Here is a 12,506-nt window from a genome sequence, read left to right as displayed (position 1 = left end):
GAACTTTGTCCTCATTACTTATTTGGAAAGACTCAAAACATTGACTGCCCAAGAAAAAAAGAGTTAGCAAATGCCTAAAAAGTTCTCTTTTCACAAAAAATATTCTTCTAGCTTTGGTTTAGTTAGGACTTCTCAATCTTGGAACAGTTGACATTTTGGGCTACATAACCCTTTGCTATGACTCCTGCCATGTACATTGTAGGATGGTTAGCAACATTCCTCGTTTCCACCCACTAGTAACACCCCCTTGTTCTCAGACAATCACCCCCTGTGATGATCAGAAATGTCTCAAGACATTGCCCGATGTCCATAGAGGGAAAAGTTGCCCGTAGTTGTGAACCATAGGTTTAAATGTTTGAAATCAGAGTCACATCTTTTACAGGCTTCCATTATTATAAACTTCAACTCACTTGATATAATAACAAAAGCATGACTATTGAACAGATGACATACCTAGGCAACATCAAAGGAATATTCACTCCATCTTTAGTCTCAATCCACCAAGCTACACAAGCCAGGGTTTTATAGTTGTTTGTTTGTTTGTTTTCTTTCATTTTAAATAAAAGAAGGTGTGGAAACTTCTTTGAGGTAATAAGTCCTTGTACCAGAATCTAAAATAAATGAAGAATGTGTTATACAGAGGATCCTTTACATAGGCTATGTAGAATAAACATAATATACATGTCTTCAGTTGCAAGCTCACAGAAGAGATGCCAAATATAGATTTCTTATGTTTGTTTTAAAATTATATTAGGACATTTAGGAAAACAACACTAAAAAATGGTTACAACCAACCTGTATTTCCACCACCACAGAATAACGTTTCCCAAGAGTATACTCACATACAGTGGTAACTCAGTATGCATTGTTCATTCACTCTGGGATTGTTGACAAGTTCTGAAGCAAATGAGAACAAAGAAAGTAATTAGTGATAAGCATTTTCTCTTATGGGGTAGTGCTGTGCCTCATACAAGCTCTAGCAATTTCAATGAGTCAAAATCAAATGTGAAGTGATGAATCCCATTTCTTATATCAATGGGATAAGTACAGGGTTTGATGAGTTCTGAAGCTGATGAGTATGGAGGTTTCACCATTGTTCGCAGGCCAGCACTCAGTATACTGAGTCAAGCCAGTCAGGTTTGACTGCATATTTAAATAGGTACCATCATACAGTACATTTAAATTACTATAGTGTAAGCACTTATGTCAAATTTCACATATTTTTGTATATATTTTAATCTTTTTAAAAATTTAATTGTTGTTCAAGTACAGTTTTCTCTCTTTTACTCCCATCTCAGCCCACCCCACCAGTGCTTCCCACTTCCCTTTCATATTTCTGTATAATTCAAATAGTGTAACTTAATGGCTAAATAACATTCCATAAATGAGAGCTCTATCAATCTCATACTTTGAAGGCTTGAGCTATTTTATGCATTTTAGCTAACACTGTACAGTGGCGTTTTTGGTAGGGGTTAGTGGAATCCTGTCATGTGTATTTCAAAACCCTTATATGATCAAAATAACACCTGAAAAATAGCCTACTTATGTACTTAGGAGTATATTATGTTATTTCTCAACAAGTCCATAATAGAAGTATTTCCTCCATATTTGGATCAGATTGGTCATTCTTGAGCTAAGAATCAGGTGAAATATTTGAGTTACTTTCAAGGGCCAATTTGAATAGGATTGTCTTTCTGGGAATATACACAGTGTGCAAAGTTGATTCTATTTATGTATAGTAAGTTAAATGTGTGTGATATTACTCCACTTTGAACATCTCCGACATTGGTGGCATGCATGTGAGAGAGATCTTAATTGCAATAATATATTGAAAACTACTCTGATTTGGCATACCTGAAGGGGAAGAATTATGGCCACCACATTTGTTAGAATCACAAAGGACAGCCCTTCACTTTTACCCAGCTTTTTGATAATGTGGTGTTCATTAAAGATACACAGAAAAAAACTGTGAATGAGATAGCACTTAAATTATATAAAGCGGTCCCTGGCTGGTGTAGCTCAGTGGATTGAGCACAGGCCTGAGAACCAGAGGATCGTGGTTCGATTCCTAGTCAGGGCACATACCTGGGTTGCAGGCCGGTTCCCTGCAGGCCAACTCCCAGCAGGAGACGCACAAAAGGCAACCATACATTAATGTTTCTCTCCCTCTCCCCTTCCCCTCTAAAGGTAAATAAATAAATAAAATCTTAATATAATATAATATAATATAATATAATATATTATATATAATATATAATTATATAGAGAGTATATAAATTATTATGTATAGATTATTATATTTATTAATATAGATTATTAATAATAATCTCTATATAATATTATTATATAGAGATTATTATTATTATATAGATTATTATACAATCTTAATATAATGCTATATATATAGCATTTTGGATTATTGAGTAAGTGTAACTCCAGTCCACATAGTATGTTTCTTTAGGGAATACATTTTCTAAGAAAGGTAGTAATTAATTAAAGTTATACCCAAACTTCTATTAGCTCAAATGATTATTTAAAAACATAAAAGCCAAAATGTATTATAGGTGTGAACCTTTGGTAGATTATTTTCTTTGCCCTTAAGATTTCTTTTTTGAAGTTTTATAGAGAACATGACTGAAGCAATTTATGTCCCTCTTTTTGAAAAAAAAATTGCTAGACACACGTTATTTCATTTCATTTTCATTTTTGTAAACCAAAACAAAGATAAATGATATTTATGTAAACCATTTTTGTAATATACGGGTAGATGGAGAACATATGGAGCTTACTTGCTGATGCAAATAAAATGGTGATAAAACAGTGATGCTGAAATCAAAACATTGGCTCAAGCAGAGTAAAGTCGAAGACTTGGATAAGATAAGCCACACAGGAGGGGGGAAGGAAGATGGCGACAAAGTAGGATGGAGTGATTCAAGTTTCTGTACCTGGGGAAAAATTCCTGACAGATCTACTGAGGAACAGCGCAATCAATCAACCATCCACAGCATTTGTGAAAATAAGAGTCCAGAGATTGTGATGGATGGACCAGACAGCTACTGGTCAGTGGGGTCTTGGGGATGTGAGTAAAGACAAAAGTGGTGGTGGCAGGGGCCTGCGCCCTCAGCCAGTGCCTAACAGCCTTGGTCCCGCCGCAGCAGTCAGGGTCCAGAGGCTGTGGTCGTGACCAGCGCTGTGGGTGTCTTCCATGGAGAACTCCTTAGAAGCTAGCACCCAGAGGGTCTACAGCAGACTCTTTGGGCCTTGGGCCTTCTGCAGTGTCCTTGAGAGAGAGCTGTCTCCCTCCCTCCCCATCTCAGCAAGGCTGGGTGACACAGGGAAGAAACCTGTCTGGTTAAGTTTACAGAAAGAGTAATGAGAACAAAGGGCTGTGTTCAACTCTGGACTCTGTAGTGGCCAGCCCACTGGCCTGCCAGTCCGGGAGAATTGAGTGGACCACTGTCATCACTAGTCTGACTGAGGATTGAACTGGGCTGAGGGGCAGACTTTCTGGAGAAGTTTTTATTGGAAAGTGTACTGAGGTGTTCTGAGAAAGCAGCTTGCCTTGCTTCCCACCAAGCTGGCAGTGATCCATAGGAGGGGCAGAAGTACGAGTCTTGACACAGGACTTGGAAGGACCCTGACAGATCCCATGGGACCCAGGCAGCCTGTTGGGTGTGCAGGCATCCTCACTCAAGTCTGGGAGCCTGGCTGGTGCACCTGCACCCCAGCCCACAGAGAGGTCCTGCTGGAATGAGAAAAAATAGTTTGGGCAGTTTGAAACCAACAAGGGAAGTTTGTTTCATTTTGTTTTGTTTTGTTTTAGTAACTTTTAGTAATCTTATATATTTTTTAATTTTACTATTGCTTTATCTTTCAATACTTTGTTCCTCTCCTTCCTTTTTTCCTGTTTTAGCCTTTCTTCCCAAATTGATCGCTTTTCCTCCCTTCTCCTACCTTTTTGTTTGTTTGTTGCTTTGTTTTCTTTTATCCACAAGCTACACAAACAACTGGGAACTGTGAAAGGACCAGTGTGGGACCTAAAGAGAGGGCATCTCAACAGTAGAAACAGAGAGACAAATTTCACTTTGCTATGGCTGAGAAACCTCAAGTTGCAGCATAGTTGTATTACTTTTTTTCATTATTCTCACTTCTTTTATATTTTCATAGTATTTTTGTTTTCCTCTTCTTTCTGTATAGGCTTCTTAGTCTTGGCTGGTTACATTGTATTACTTGACAAGTTTTCCCTGTTCTTTCTGTCACAGTGTATTGCTAATTAGCTATACTTCAAGCCACTTGTTTTTCTTTGGCGCACTACCAAACCTCTATACCCCCTATTCAGACAGATCACATAGAGTCTGTCATAGGAATGTTGCTCTAATATTATTGTAAATCATAGGTGTTCTATACAATTATAAATACTTCACAACATGTCTCTTGGATCTTAGCCCACTTTACAGGTTCCTGAATTCTATTAGTGTAGTGATTAACTCTACTTTCTCACACGCTACACCCTTTACTATTCTTTAATCTCACCTTACCTCAAAATGTGACCTCCCGCAACCTCACTGCTTTCTAGATCTAACTCACAAGCCTTCCCTCACCAAGAAGAGACTTATCTTTTGTCCATTCTTTCTTAAAAGTGGAAAGTTGGGTTGAAGATTATGGTTAACACTATATATAGCCTAAAGATCTTCTATCTCTTCTCTACCAGCTGTGACTGTAAATATCATAAAATACTCTCCTGCTGTCATAAACCATTTTGCCTCCCCCTACAACTGATCACACACACATAAAAAGGAAGAGGAGAACATCAAGATGCCTTCAGGAGAATGCACCACTGAATCTCACATGTATTCTACCACAAAAGTTCACACCATAAACCCAGGAAGTCAGAACACATCAATTTGAGGCTAACAAGAAGAGTCTCACAAACAATGGGAAGACACAGAAACAACCCCAAAAGAAAGAAAAGGTGGAAGTCTCAGAAAGAATGTTAGATGAAAGAGAGGCAAGTCAAATATCAGATATTGAATTCAAAGCACTGGTTATCAGGAAATTGAAAGAGCTCACAATGATCTACCGGAAACTGAAGGGGAGCTACAATAAACTCTCTGCATACTGTATCAACATGAAAAAGGAAATAAAAGCTATCAGCAAAGGCCAAGAGGAAATGAAAAATACAATTTCTGAACTTAAGAACACAGTAGAAGGAATGAAAAGCAGGATCAATGAAGCATAAGATCAGATCAGCAAGTTGGAAGATGAAGTAGAAAGAAACTCCCAGAAAGAGCAAATAAAAAAAAAGAAAAAGAGGCTCGGAAAAAATGAAGAGGGATTAAGAGAAATGCAAGACAACATAAAACACAATAATATCTGAGTAATAGGAATACCAGAAGGAGAAGGAGAAGACTGAGAGATAGAAAACACATTTAAAAGAGTAATGACAAAAAGTTTTCCTAATTTGATAAGAGAAAAAGTCACACAAATCCAGGAGTCACTGAGAGTCCCAATCAAGAGGAACACAAAGAGGCCCACTTCAAGACACATCATCATTAAAATGGCAAAATTCCAAGACAAAGAGATAATCTTAAAGGCAGCTAGGGAGAGAAAGAAAGTAACAAACAAGGGAGCCCCAATAAGGTTAGCTACTGACTTCTCAATAGAAACACTCCAAGCAAGAAGAGAATGGCAAGAAATATTCCAAGTAGTGAGAATCAGAGACCTACAACCAAGGATACTTTACCCAGTAAGGCTTACCCAGTAAGGCTTACCCAGTAAGGCTCTCAATCAAGATAGAAAGCCAAATAGAGAGCTTCCAGGACAAAATAAGTCTAAAAATATGCCTCCACAAAACCAGCTCTGCAAGAAATACTGAAAGGACTGCTTTAAGGAAAGAAAGGAAAAGAGAGAGACAGAGGGGAACACAGGTACAAAAATGGCAATGAATAACTACCTATCAATAATAACCTTAAATGTAAATAGATTAAATGCTCCAATAAAGAACATAGAATAGCTTAATGGATAAGAAAGCATGACCCACACATATGCTGCCTGCCAGAGACCCACCTCAGGACAAAAGACCATCACAGACTAAAAGTGAAAGGCTGCAAACAAATGTTCCAAACAAATGGGAAAGAAAAAAAAGCCAGTATAGCAATTCTCACCTCTGACAAAATAGACTTTAAAAAAGACCATGAGAAAAAAAAAACACCCAGAAGGTCACTTCATAATACTCAAGAGAAGAATCCACCCAGAAGACATTAACATTATAAATATATATGCACCCAACCTAGGAGCACCCAAATATATAAAGAAAATCTTAGAGGACCTCAAGACAGATATTGACAGCAACACAATTATAGTAAAATATTTTAACACCCCACTGTGAAAAATGGACAGATCTTCCAAACAAAATATCAACAGAGATATAGAGGCATTAAACAACATCCTAGATGAAATGGCCTTAACTGATATATACAGAGCACTTCAACCCAAAGAACTTAAATACACATTTTTCTCAAATGCACATGGAACATTTTCAAAAATAGACCATATGATAGAACACAAAACAAGCCTCAACACATTTAAGAAAATTAACATCATACCAAGCATTTTATATGACCACAAGGGACTGATATTGAAAACCAATCACAGAGGAAAAAAACCCAAACACCCAAAATCATGGGAGACTGAATGGTATGCTATTAAGCAACAAATGGATCAAGAATGAAATTTATTTATTTATTTCAGCAGCAAAGTAAAAGCAAAATAAACATACACCAAAAGTGAAACAGTCAAACTCTGGTCAAGTAAAGAAAACTCTGTGGTAGTAAAGTGGTTGAAGTAGATCTGCATATGTACTGACATGATCTGCATATGTGCTGACATGAAACTGCTCATTATGCATGGTTAAATGATAAATACCAACATAGGCAGAGGCACATTTTGTTGTAATGAGTTTTAAATATAAATTTATAGGAACAACTCTGAAAGAATACATAGAAAAAATATGTGGATTGGGAAATAGATGGGAAGAGATGGGGATGCAGGAATAGGATACTTAAATTTTCTTCTATATATCTGCATTGCTTGAATATTCACAACAAATATGTTTCTGTATTTAAAAATTCAAGTCAAAAAGTCAGCTTAACTTGTCTTAAAAAAACAATAAAATAAAAACCTTTTTAAACAATATTTAAGCAATATAAACAATATGAATATAGACAATATAAACAAAGGTAAATGACATTTATGTAAACCAAAACACAAATATTGGTCTTTTGCTCATGTCAAAAACAATGTACCTCATTTAATATTTTATCAATTTCAGAAACATTGTCAAATACTTGGTTAAATTAGTTCTCCCCCTAAACTGCATTTCCTAAGAGAGGAAAATTAGAGGCAGTGTGATTCAAGAGACCTGCCCTAAGGCCACACACCTTAAGTGGCACAGCTCGACTGAAATCCCAGGCTTCTGACTCAGAAGTCCTAGTGCTTGCTTTACTGAAGTATGTATGTCCGTCAGGAGACTGTTGTGTGTGGCACTTAAATATATTGTGAATAATTAACCAGACTTCACCATGACCTTTCACTAAACTCTGGAGTTGTAAAGACCCTAGTGGCATCAGTGTGTGGTCAGACCTTCATCATCAACCTCTGCAAGTATTGAGGAATCACAAGGGATCAAGGTGAAAATTGTGTGCTCATTTCTCTCAGCAGGAGCACAACTAGAGAATTTTATAGCTAGAATAGTGCAGGGTAGATTATAGTCTATCATTTTACAAAAGACGACATTAAGGTTCAGAGAGATGAATCATTTGTCGCAATAATGTAGCTAGGTAAGGGTAGAGGCAAATTAGAATGCGGTTTTTGGTTTTTCTTATCCTTTGTTATTTTCATCACTCTTATCTGTTGTTTACTATATCTCATAAAATATTAGGATTAAGTGTTTGGGAATTTACATAAAGTGGTTTGATATTAAAAAGTAAGATGCTGCCCTGGATGGTGTAGCTCAGTGGATTGAGCACAGGCCTGCGAACCACACGATCACAGTTAGATGCCCAGTCAGGGCACATGCCTGGGTTGCAGGCCAGTTCCCAGCAGGGGACTCAGGAGAGGCAACCATACATTGATATTTCTCTCCCTCTCTCCTTCCCCTCCCCTCTAAAGATAAATAAATAAAATCTTTTTTAAAAAGTAAGATGCTGAATGATTTTAGGTTTCGTTGATTTCTTAGTGAGATTACTGCCTTTTAAAAATAATATGCTTAAATTGTAAGCAGTTTCCTGTAGCTAAATGGAACATGTTTTAAGTTAAAAAATTGTGGAACTTCTCTTTTGCAAGCATTATGATCAAGAACTGTTTGCTAAGATCACACACGGTTTGGTTTCCATTTCCAACTGTTCCCTGTCATGTTGTTACTGAAAAAAAGTGGGGTTCAGCTGCCTACCATCAAATACAGGCATAGGAGAAAGGATGGTTGGGAAGAAAAAAAGGTCTTTAATAAAATGTTGCACAACTTGGGGGAAATTGGGGACTTTCACAAAACATGGACAAAACCTATTTGTCCTCCAAGAAGCTGATATCCAAAATCAGGCCCCAGAATTCCACTCTATCCTTATCTGTCTGCCCTTCTAAAGCCCAAGTTTGCTAAGGGGACAATTTTCCATCTTCAGGCTCTCTCCCTTGAATCCGAATGGTCCTGATCTGCAGTTCCCCAAGGTGGGGGCCCAAGACTGCTGCCAACTTCTGTGCCTGGTAGTTCAGGGGCTGTGTCTGTTGGTTCCAGACAGAGAGCCCCAAGTTTCTGCCCTCCCTTCATTTAAATCTCCTGGAGGCTTGTTCCTCTGTGTGCTATGCAGCTAAACCCTCCACTTTTCAGATTAGATGGAAAGGTTGGCACTGCTCCCTGCCATTGTGTTAACCTTTAGATACACATGCTTGAGTGACCTGTGATTTCTCCTTAAATCAGGACCCAAAGGTAACAAGAGGGATTCCCCCTTTATTACACTCTGCCTTGTGTAGACTCCATGCAAGGACCCCTTCCCGCAGCACCTCTGGCGAGGTTGGAGAAATCTGTCCTCAGATGCTGCCCTACCATAGTTACTGGGCCAATGTGACTCTTGTTTACCCTTTACCCAGGGACACAGCCTCTCCTGTGCTGCTTTGGGACCCTCCCTTTCACCCAGCAATTTGGCCATATGTCCCCGTGTCCATGAGTCTGTTGGGCCACACCACAAATCTCTAAAGTGAAATTCTCAGTTTACTGTGTTGTTAAAAGAAACACTGTTAAATCTCTAATCTCTATGAAAGAAGTCTTCCATCTTCCTTTACAAACTGTAGTCTAATATATCCAATTCTAAAAGTAACCTGTCAAATTTACAAAATCTTATTAAAAACATTTCTTAGTTATAGAATTTCACATTTACCTTGTGTGTATCTCTCGGAACATCCTGCAATAGGTTGTATAAGGTGTGTCTTTTTACTAGCAAATCTCATGTTCCTTTTTATGTTTAAATGTTGTATTGATTGTGCCATTACCATTATCCCAGTTTTCCCCCCTTTCCTGCTACCTGCTAAAACAGTACTCCCGTTCCTTCCAGTAGCCCCACCCCTGACTTCACGTTCTTGGGTCGTGCTTATGCTTTCTTGGGCTTCTTTATTTATTATACATTTCTCAGCATCTGCCTGTCTACTTTGTACCTGGAAAATATGCATTTTAATCCCCACACCTATTCCCCCAACGTCCCCCTTCCCTTCTGATCCGATTCATGTTATCACCAGTTTGCTTTGCAAAGTAATGTGGATTTTGACAATACATTACTATCTCCTGTGTATTATATCTCACAATATTAGATAAACTACTTCCAGGTCACAAAATATGCTCGACACTATGGCAGTACCATGGGGAAGATGCATCCACTAAATTAGCATTTCCCAATTTTCTTTATCACATAAGGATTATTTTTTTCTTTCATCACGTGATTTTCCAGGCACAACTCATAGGTCTTTAAGGGGAGCCTGGGTTAGAACCCAAGAGATATCTGTATTTTTTTCAACCGTGCAGTTGAGTCTGCTAGGCTGTCAGAACTCTTTCAAGGTTTATTTTTTGTTTGCTTGGTAACTGGTGGTTGTTTTCTTTTTCTATTACTGAGTAGCGATACTAGGTAGTGCTATGTAAAATCTCCAAAGAAGTATAAACTACGCCCTGAGTATGCATCCAGTTGTAAATTTAGAATGAATGGCAAGTTTATATGAAACAGATGGTTAGTAACAGAAAAGGATCTAGAGTCCTAACTGTCATCCAGTGTCTTAATTTGTTGATTGTGACCTGGAATTTGATGCTAAGTACTGTTTGCTTAATTATAGACACAACGCACATATTTTGGTATGTTTTTACTCTGGGCTGTTCACATTTCATGGTGTTGCTACATACACCCTCCTTATTATTATTTTAATGCAGTATAATGTTTCCCTTGACTAGATACACTGTGTTATGTTTAGTTCATCCAACAGTCCCTTTGTGATACACAGTCCGAATTGAGAACCACTCATGTGGTGGAGACTTTTAAATTGGTTTAAATTGAAGGTTTCCTAGTATGGAAACCGAGTAAGATCTCCAAGAGAGTTAAAAAACTCGATGTGTAATCTATTCTGTGTATTTCAGGGTATATGAAGCTGAATAGACCACAGTAGATGATGTGAAGAATAGAGAAGAGGCTGGAGCTCTGAGTTGGTCATGCCTGAGTGGGCCTGAGGCAGACATGAACAGGGTCAGACCAAGATGGTGGTGCATGTGATTCATCTTGAATAGGATGCCTTCCTAGTTTGTCTCAACCATGCTCTGAGCACAGAGAAGGAGGAGGCGATGGGACTGTGTATAGGAGAGATGAATAATGACACAAAGAATGACTCCAAGTTTGCATATGCCAGAACTAAAATACACACCATTGCTGAAAAGGTTGACATTGTTCACATTCATTCTTTCATCATCTTGCAACGTTCTGATAAGAAGAATCAAGTTGAAATTTCTCCAGAGCAGCTAACTGCAGCCTCAACAGAGGCAGAGTGGGTGGCTGAACTAACAGGTTGTCCCATGAGAATAGTGGGCTGGTATCATTCCCATCCTCATATAAGTGTTTGGCCTGCTCATGTTGATATTTCAAAACAAGCCATGTACCAGATGATGGATCCAGGCTTTGTAGGGCATATTTTCTCTGGTTTCTTAGAAGATAAAAAACAAAAAAGCCTGGTGGGCAACTTGCTTTCTATCCATGCAGGCTCAAAAGAACTCAGAGTATAAGAGAATTGAAATCCCAATCCATATTGTACCTCATGTAAGCATTGGGAAACTGCCTTGAATCGGCAGTAGATCTGCCCAAGATCCTGTGCCAAGAGGAGCAGGATGCTTATAAAAGGAATCATGGTCTCACACCTCTGGATTCAGTAACCCAGATCTATAATGGCTCAGTGTTTACCAAGAATCTGTGCAGTCAGGTCAGCAATCAGTGTGACTTTCCTGCAGTGGTTGGAGGAAAGACTGGAACAAAACCAACAGCATTTACATGAGTTGCAACAAGAAAAGGAAGAGCTTATGCAAGAACATTCTTCTCTAGAATAAAGTGCTCTAGAATAGGTGGGAGACAAAGTTGGGGGAATGGAAAGTATTTGTGTACAAAATTAAACAAGCTCAATCAGTTTTGAGGAAAAAGTTGTAAGGACTCACTTTACCTGACTTCAAGACTTACTGGATTAATCAAAATGGCATAGTATATAACCACCTGGTTTTTGACAAAGGTGCAAAAACAATTAATTGGAGGAAGGATAGTCTGTTCAACTAGTTATGCTGGAGTAACTGGAAACACAAAGGCAAGAAAACAAATTCTGACATAAATTGCACACCTTGTACAAAAATTTAACTCAAAAAGTGTCATGGACTTAGATGTAGATGTAAAACTCTAACAAGTTTAGAAATAGCACTGGCTGGTAAGGTATGGATGGGTTGATTGAGTGCTGGCCTGTGAACCAAAAGGCTGCCAGTTTGATTGCTAATCAGGGCACATGCCTGGGTTTCCAGCCAGGTTCCCCAGTTAGTGGCAGGCAAGAGGCAGCTTATCAATATATTGTCTGCACATTGATGTTTCTTTCTCTCTCCCTCTCCCCCTATCTTAATGAAATGGATAGATAGATAGATAGATAGATAGATAGACAGATAGATAGATAGACAGATAAAATTAATACATAAGAGCTTTAATAAATGAAAACTTACCAATAGTTTTAGAAATAAAATCGTAGACAAAATTTTATTGTCTTTGGCTAGGCAACAGGTTATCAGCTCTCACCCCAAGGCACAGTCTTCATATTGGACAAGTTGACATATTGGACTTTATCAAAATGAAAAAAAACGCCCTGACAAAATTTTAGAGGAATAAATTATTGAGACAATTATTTACAAACCATATGTCTAATCAATCTAGAATACATAACAGGAAAAAACAACCCTACAA

At 38.1% G+C, this 12,506-nt stretch overlaps 1 pseudogene; it reads left to right on the top strand.

Annotated features, from left to right (window-relative positions):
• The first annotated feature begins 10,783 nt into the window (after positions 1-10,783).
• On the top strand, positions 10,784-11,620 carry LOC118995251 (lys-63-specific deubiquitinase BRCC36-like; annotated as a pseudogene).
• Positions 11,621-12,506: the final 886 nt, after the last annotated feature.

Source organism: Sturnira hondurensis, unplaced genomic scaffold (genome assembly GCF_014824575.4).
Source record: "Sturnira hondurensis isolate 20B ecotype Veracruz unplaced genomic scaffold, ASM1482457v3 Scaffold0010099, whole genome shotgun sequence".
Classification (NCBI taxonomy): Eukaryota; Metazoa; Chordata; class Mammalia; order Chiroptera; family Phyllostomidae; genus Sturnira; species Sturnira hondurensis.
The sequence above is the reverse complement of the archived record's forward strand: the minus strand, read 5'-3'. Positions and strand labels throughout refer to the sequence as shown.